The sequence below is a fragment of the Mya arenaria genome, chromosome 1, assembly GCF_026914265.1.
Source record: "Mya arenaria isolate MELC-2E11 chromosome 1, ASM2691426v1".
Classification (NCBI taxonomy): Eukaryota; Metazoa; Mollusca; class Bivalvia; order Myida; family Myidae; genus Mya; species Mya arenaria.
Genome location: NC_069122.1, coordinates 34,070,886 through 34,079,364, shown reverse-complemented (window position 1 = coordinate 34,079,364; position 8,479 = coordinate 34,070,886).

The following is an 8,479-nucleotide window of genomic DNA, read 5'->3' as shown; positions in this document are numbered from 1 at the left end:
TTAATCAATGTTATTTCAACAGTACGTAAATAAATCATGGTTTCAAAAAATATTGTTTTTTATACTGTTGTGATATAATGACACCCATAAGTAAACATGTAAGGGGTCTTCACTGTAAATTTTAAATGATCACTCATGGGCACACCTGAAACATTTGAACTGTACGCCTATATACGTTAATGAGCCTTCGACATGTTCAAGCTTCACTCTCACAGATTTACGGTTTTTACACCTTTTTTTATTTTTTGTCTTGGAAAGAGCAAATTTTTGCGTAAATATCTGCAAACCAATGATAAAAGATTGCTGACAAAAGATCAGAGCACAGATTTTAATATTTCAGTTCAAAAATTAATGTTTTATGGCTTAAACTGTTTAAGAAAAATGCATAAAACATGAATTTTTATGCCCCCACAAAGTGGCGGCATATAGGGTTGCCCTTGTCCGTACGTACGTCTGTCTGTCTGTACGTACGTACGTCCCGAAGATTGTTTCCGATCTAATTCTTGAAAACTGTTTGTCCAATCCTCACCAAACTTTAAACACATGTTTGTGACCATAATATCTTGATCAAGTGCGATAGTCATGGAAATCGCTTTAGTCATTTAGGAGTTACGGCCCTTTTTTGCCAAAAATACTTCAAAAATATATGTTTCCAATCTAATTCTTGAAAAGTATGTGTCCAATCCTCACCAAACTTTACATACATGATTGTGACCATAATATCTTGATCAAGTTCGATAGCCATGGAAATCGCTTTTGTCATTTAGGAGTTACGGCCCTTTATTTGCAAAAAAAGACTTGAGATTATCCTGAATAATCATTATGGCTTATTTTCTGTGACAAAAAATCGAAGTGGGGGCATCCGTGTCCTATGGACACATTTCTAGTTGAACTTACATATAAAAATCTGCGATCTGATTGTTTGTCAGCAGTCTTATATCAATGGTTTTCATGGATTTCCACAAAAATTGGCTTGTTCCAAGACAAAAAATAAAAAAAAAGTTGTCAAAACGTCTATCTGTGAGAGTAGCTTTAAAGTCTCTATTTAGTTTATCTCAATAAATTATGAGGAAGGAACATTTTGATGAATACATGTTCTCAAAAAAACAACACTCTTTTCCAAAATGCAGAAAAAAAATGCGCCTAAGTGCCATAATGCGCTTTTAATGCGGAAATAAAATGCGCTTTAAACACAGACAATTTGTGCTTTTAACGCAGAAAAATGCCTTTTGGTGCATTCATGCGCTCTTTTAGTCCAAAATAAATATTTAAGTTCAGAAAAAATGCGCTTCAGTCACAAAAAGTGCGCCTTTTTAGCTCACCTGTCACATAGTGACAAGGTGAGCTTTTGTGATCACAATTTGTCCGGCGTCCGTCCGTAAACTTTTACTTTAAACGACATCTCCTCATAAACCGCTTAGCCAATTTCATCCAAACTTCACAGGAATGTTCCTTGGTTGCTCCCCTTTGAAAATTGTTCAAAGAATTGAATTCCATGCAGAACTCTGATTGCCATGGCAATGGAAAGGAAAAACTTTAAAAATCTTCTTCTCCCAAACCACAAGGCTTAGGCCGTTGATATATGGTAGGTAGGATCACCAAATGGTCCTCTACCAAGATTGTTCAAATTATGGCCCTTGGGTCAAAATTGGCCCCACCCGGGGGGTCATGGGTTTTCTCTATATGTTTATAGTGAAAACTTAAAAAATCTTCTCCTCTGAACTTACTTGGCCTAGAGCTTAGATATTTGTCATGATTCATCGTCTAGTGGACCTCTACAAAGTTTGTTCAAATTATGGCCTTGGGGTCAAAATTGGCCCCGCCCCGGGGGGTCATGGGTATGCTCTATATGTTTATAGTTAAAACTTCAAAAATCTTCTCCTCTGAACTTACTTGGCCTAGAGATAAGATATTTGTCATGATTCATCGTCTAGTGGACCTCTACAAAGTTTGTTCAAATTATGGCCTTGGGGTCAAAATTGGCCCCGCCCCGGGGGGTCATGGGTATGCTCTATATGTTTATAGTTAAAACTTCAAAAATCTTCTCCTCTGAACTTACTTGGACTAGAGCTTAGATATTTGGCATGATTCATCGTCTAGTGGACCTTTACAAAGATTGTTCAAATTATGGCCTTGGGGTCAAAATTGGCCCCGCCCCGGGGGGTCATGGGTTTTCTCTATATGTTTGTAGTGAAAACTTCAAAAATCTTCTCCTTTGAACTTACTTGGACTAGAGCTTAGATATTTGGCATGATTCATCGTCTAGTGGACCTTTACAAAGATTGTTCAAATTATGGCCTTGGGGTCAAAATTGGCCCCGCCCCGGGGGGTCATGGGTATACTTGATATGTTTATAGTTAAAACTTCAAAAATCTTCTCCTCTTAACTTACTTGGACTAGAGCTTAGATATTTGGCATGATTCATCGTCTAGTGGACCTCTACAAAGTTTGTTCAAATTATGGCCCTGGGGTCAAAATTGGCCACACCCCGGGGCTGATGGGTTTTCTCTATATGTGTTATAGTGAAAACTTAAAAAATCTTCTCCGAACTCACAAAGACAAGTAACGTCTTAATTTAAACTGGATAACATATTTAGTACACATACCAATTTTCAATATGGGCCACATACAACAATTAATAACAAATATACATATATAGATACACACGTAAAATCAAGTAGTGACAAGAGCTTAGATATTTGGCATGATATATCATCGAGTTGACTTGTACCAATATTGTTCAATCTTTGGCCCTGGGGTCAAAAAATGGCCCCACCCGGGCGGTCATGGGTTTCCTTATATATGTATATGATGAAAACTTATAAAATCTTCTTCTCCGAGACCAAAAGGCCAAGGCCTTAGATATTTGGTATGAAGCATTGTTTATCGGACCACTATTAAGATTGTTCAAACTTTAGCCCTGGGGTCAAAATTGGCCACGCCCGTGTTCATAGGCTTAGGTTTTCAATATTTTTATATAGTCTTATATAATAAAACTTTAAAAATCCTCTTTTCCAAAATATAAGACCTAGAGCTTTCATATTTGGTATATAGTGTTACCTAGTGGACCTACACCAAAGGTATTCAAATTATTGTCCCGGGGTCAAATTGGCCTTGCTCAGGGGTCATTTGTTTTTACATTGTCTGGTCACTTTAACCTTTAAACAACTTGATCTTATTAACTGCTTGATGGATCTTCAAGTCTGAAGCATCCTAGCATGGGCCTCTGTCAGGTCTTTTCAAATAATTTTGTTTGGCCCCTTTTAAGGGCCACCAGAGCTAAAATTAGTAAAAAAAACTTTTCTTCGCATGAACCCCTTGATAGATCTTCAGCAAATTTGGTTTGAAGTGTCCTTGCATGGACCTCTCTTAAATTTGTTCACATAATTTTGTTTGGCCCGGTTGCCATGGCAACCTAAAGGAAAATGTCAACAATTGGTTATAATCATCTTCTTCTCCTAAACCGCTTTGACAATTTTGATGAAACATCATAGGAATGATCCTTGGTTGGTGTTTTTTCAAAATTGTTCAAAGAAATTAATTCCATGTAGAACTCTGGTTGACATGGCAACCTAAAGGAAAAGTGTCAACAATTGGTTACAATCATCTTCTTCTCCTAAACCGCTTGGACAATTTTGATGAAACTTCATAGGAATGATCCTTGGTTGGTGCTTTTTCAAAATTGTTCCAAAAAAATAATTCCATGCAGAACTCTGGTTGCCATGGCAACCTGAAGGAAAATATAGGCTGTCGTGTCCGCGCTGTGACTTACTCTTATATGGACAGATTTTAGAATGACTTGCCATATGTTTTCGACATACCAAGACAACGTGTCGTGTGCAAGACCCATGTCCCTACCTCTAAGGTGAAAGATACACTAAGTGTTTATTCACAATGGAATGCTGAATATGAGGACATAAAGAGTGTTGGCTGTCATTTAGTATGATTGTTTTTTTTTTCTATGCTCAGAGGCAATTTAATATAACTTGCAATATGTATCTGACACATAAAGGCAAGATCAACTTTTTATGTACTTGTTCATAGATCAATGTCACATTGGGGGGCATTTGTCACATACTTTGACAGCTCTTGTTCAATATTCTTTGAGAAACAAGCTATATTTATAACAAAGGTTAAACTCTTATACTCAGGTGAGCGATTTAGGGCCATCATGGCCCATTTGTTTAATATAGTTTTTAATTCAATCAGTAAGAAAAATACGGTGCGTTTTAAATGCACATTTAACACACTCTTAAGAAGAGATAGTAATGAAAGAATCGTTTTTAATGCAGTAGTATACAAGTACCATACGATTATTAAGCAGTACAGACATCCATTAAGTGATTTTGATATTATGTAACTTGGCCTGGTGACCTATGAGCTGGTGTGACCCATTTCAACTTGACCTAGATTTCTGAAAGACAATCATTCTGGGTCTGTTTTATGCTGATCAGATGAAATTTTATTCACAATGCTTTTATATGCTTTGACCTGAAATGGTCTTGCTTTTGACCTGACACAACCTATACTCAATATAAGTTTATATTTGAGGGCGATTTATACATTCACAGGCTTTCAAGCGGGCCCTTCTTTTCCTACTTTTTTGTTAGGCTCCTACTTTTCCCTACTTTTTTGTAAAAATAGTTCGAGAAATAATAGAAAAGCTTAAACTAAATGCATTGTTTGAAATCTTGATTTTAATAAGAAGCAATTTCTAGTATTTTTGTATGATAAGTTTGATGCAGTAGGTCTCCATTGTTGCAAGAGGGGTTCTGTGATGAGAATGAGTGGTGCATGTTCGCTAGTCAGAGACACTCATTCCAGGTTCATCTCCTGATCCTGTGGCTTGAAGCATTGGTTTCTAAGCAAAGATAACTGAATGTACAATACAATTGATGAATAGGTTAAGTTGTCATCCGAAAAGGTAAGTGAAGAGTCCTACTATCCCTACTTTTTGCTCTTAATATCCCTATTTTTCCCTACTTTTTTTTTGAAAAAATCGTACTTTTATCCCTACTTTTTTGTTATTGGTCACTTGATAGCCTGCATTCATAAACACAATAATTCTTATTAATTTTCACTATGATCCGATAAAAAGTATCCTAAACTGCATTGCTGGGAGTATTCTCGAATATTTAAGCGACATCAATTGACATTAACCATAAGTTTGTAAAACTCGCCAATCTGACTAACATACATAAAGATAAGATGAAGTTAGAACCTCGTAGATTGTTTACAATGAACATGCTTAAAAAGTTGCACAACCAAGCAGCACAATTCTTGACCTAATGTTCCGCTTTGGAGTCCTTTATCGAATGTGATATTATGGCTAGTATTGCCTATTAACATTCTACCAAAGATTTATAATGTACACACGCTAATTGTAGAACGGACGGCGGACATTCAACGTTTCTATTAACTTACCCTGTGCACGTGCTAAAGTGAGCTGATTTACTTACGTAACATAATTAAAGTCCCATTATGTTTTAGTGATATAAACTTTTTTGTATGCATATCCAAACGGCTTCTCTTCACATTTTTGACATTTCTAAACCCATAATGATAAGAAATGCAATAACAAAATGCATCAACACCGAAAATAAAATCACAATCTAAACTCAGCACGCTCAACGTCGTTTTGAAATTTGCATATTGTAATGTTCTGTGCAATGTACATTATGTGCTAAGAACATTAAGTAACAGATCCGTGTGTATGTAAAGGAGTAAGTCAGACCCGAAACGGGATTTGTATAATAGGTTTATTCTGTACAACAGTTTAACAACAACTATCATTCTTGAAATACACGAATAGGGGTGGACGTGTAAGCTTATTTATACTCGCACTCGGGCCTTGCCTATTCAGTGAGTGCTCCGTTAAAATTGTTAGTTTTTTTGTTTTTTTTTTGGAGCATATTGCACAGACAGAATGTATCCCTGGTTAGAGCAACCTTGGTACGTTAACACTTTATCCCTCCCGGAAGACGATTAGTATTTTGATAGTCAAATGTGTTACCACTAGACCACGGATCCGCCACATACATGAAAATAAAGCAGTGAAAGCTATTCGCTGACAACTAGCTGGTAGGCGGAGCTTATCAGATCCTGCATAGCATATCAGAGACCAATAACCATATCACGTGAATATTTCTGAATACCTAAAATTCTATGTAGTTTTAAATACTAATGATCTGCATTTATTAAGAAGTTTTTGGTTGAAACAGTTTTCCCGGCAATATAGAAATAATACTTATTTTATCATTATTTTACTCTATGATATAGAAATTGCAGAAAAGAGGTTTTATAGTATAAAACTGAAAATATTTTGGTTTAAATGGGGTGCAAAATTTATGTGAAAAACAAGCTCAGTAGCAAAAAGTTTAAACATTAACCCGGTTAAATGGCAATGGGTAAAGGCAACCGACATAGTACATAAAAACAAAAAATCACAAACAAGAAACATGGGAAAACAGCTCAGATCTCCAGTAACAGCACATTGCATACATGCTATATATATAAAACAGGCGAATTCGTTGAATTGATATCCCCCGCCTGATTGGGCTAGGTCAAGGAATGGAAATCAATTGTTGGTAATATATATATAAGTTTGAGTTTGATTGCAACTGTTTGAAATAAAAAAAACATTGTATATAATGTAGCATTTAGAATTGACCAATTGACACCTAGTTTATGACTCCATGTTACCCAGTTCCAAACAAACATTTCATCAAGGCAAACATTCTGATCAAGTTTTATGAAGATTGGTCCAGATATCTTGCAAAAATTACAGCCTCTAGAGTGTCCACAAGGTTTTTTAAGATTTGACCCAGTGACCACATTTCTGACCCTACATGACCTACTAGTTTCAAAATTTTCCAAGATTTCATCGAGGCAAACATTCTGATTAAGTTTCATGGAAATTAGAGCAGATGTTTTGCCTCTAGAGTGTTCCCAATATTTATGTAAGATTTGACCTAGTGACCTAGTTTTTGACCCCATGTGACCAATTTTAAAACTCTTGTAAGACTTTATTAAGGCAAACATTCTGACCAATTTTGAACATAACTGACTATTCAATACCATTGTTTGGTTCGGGACACAATTTTTCAAAGATTTCACCTTCTGACCTGGTTTCTGACCCCATGTGACCCAGTTTAGAACTATTCAATACCAATAAAGGAAAACAGTCTGATTAAGTTTCATGAAAATTAGATTGCCTCTAGTGTGTTCCCAATATTTTTTCTAAGATTTGACCTATTGACCCACATGACCCACTTTTAAAACGCAGTCGAAATTAAACCCAAGAGAACATTCTGACAATGTTTAAACATAATCCGACCAATCACCACCATTAAATAGTTCGGACAATATTTTTTTTAATTTGACCTAGTGACCTACATTTTTATCTAAAGTGACCCAGTTTAAAACATGTCCAAGACTTCATCAAGGAAAACTTTCTGATCAAGTTTCATGAATATTCAACCATACATAATGCCTCTAATGTGTATCAAATATCTAAGATTTGATCTTGTGACCTAGTTTTTGACCCCCATGTGTCCACTTTTACAAGCGGTCCATATTTCATCAAGGGGTACATCATGACCAAGTTTGAACATAATCCGACCAATCATTACCATTCCAGACAAAATTTTTTCGAAGATTTGACCTAGTGACCTAATTTTCGTTCATATGTGACCCAGTTTTTAACAAGTCAATATTTCATCAAGGAAAACATTCTGATTAAGTTTTATAAATATTTGACCATGTTTAATACCTCTTAATATGTTTCAAAGATTTGACCTAGCAGGGGCGTAGCTTGACGAAAATATATGTGTAGGCCACTTTCTGGGGAGGGGGGTACGAGAGCATGCATCCCCGGGATTTCGTTTTAGCTAGATGGTCGTGGATGCGTTTTAGTGTATAATTCTTTGTTGTAAAAATATTAATGAGAGTAACGATATCAATATGTTTTACCTTAAATAAATGTTTTATGTAATGAACGGCGTCAAAGCGCAGACTACTGGTATGCACATTTCGACAAATAATATACGTATCATTATGTCGTATGAATATGTATTTTAGTGAAAAGGAAAACGATATATTTGAAATACCTGGTTTCCGATATATTAATCAAGTTTTATTGCAGATTTGGCATTTTTATTTTTTCGTTTTTTTTCTTCTGAAAATTGTGTAGGCTGCGGCCTACACGGCCTATAGGAAGCTACGCCCCTACTAATTGTCTTCCAGGAGGGATGTTACATGGGTCCTGTGTGATAGTGCTTATATCCCGTGCCAAAAAAGGTTCGCTAAAGCTAAGCTAAAAGCTGAGCTAAAAGCACAGCTAAAAGCATAGCTAAAAGCTTAGCGGTATTGGCCCGAAAAAGCGCAGCTTTTTTTTTTATAAAAAACGCAGCTTTTTGAGAAAAAAACAACACAGCTGCTGCACTAAAGCTATGCTTTTTTGCCAAAATAGCTTAGCTAA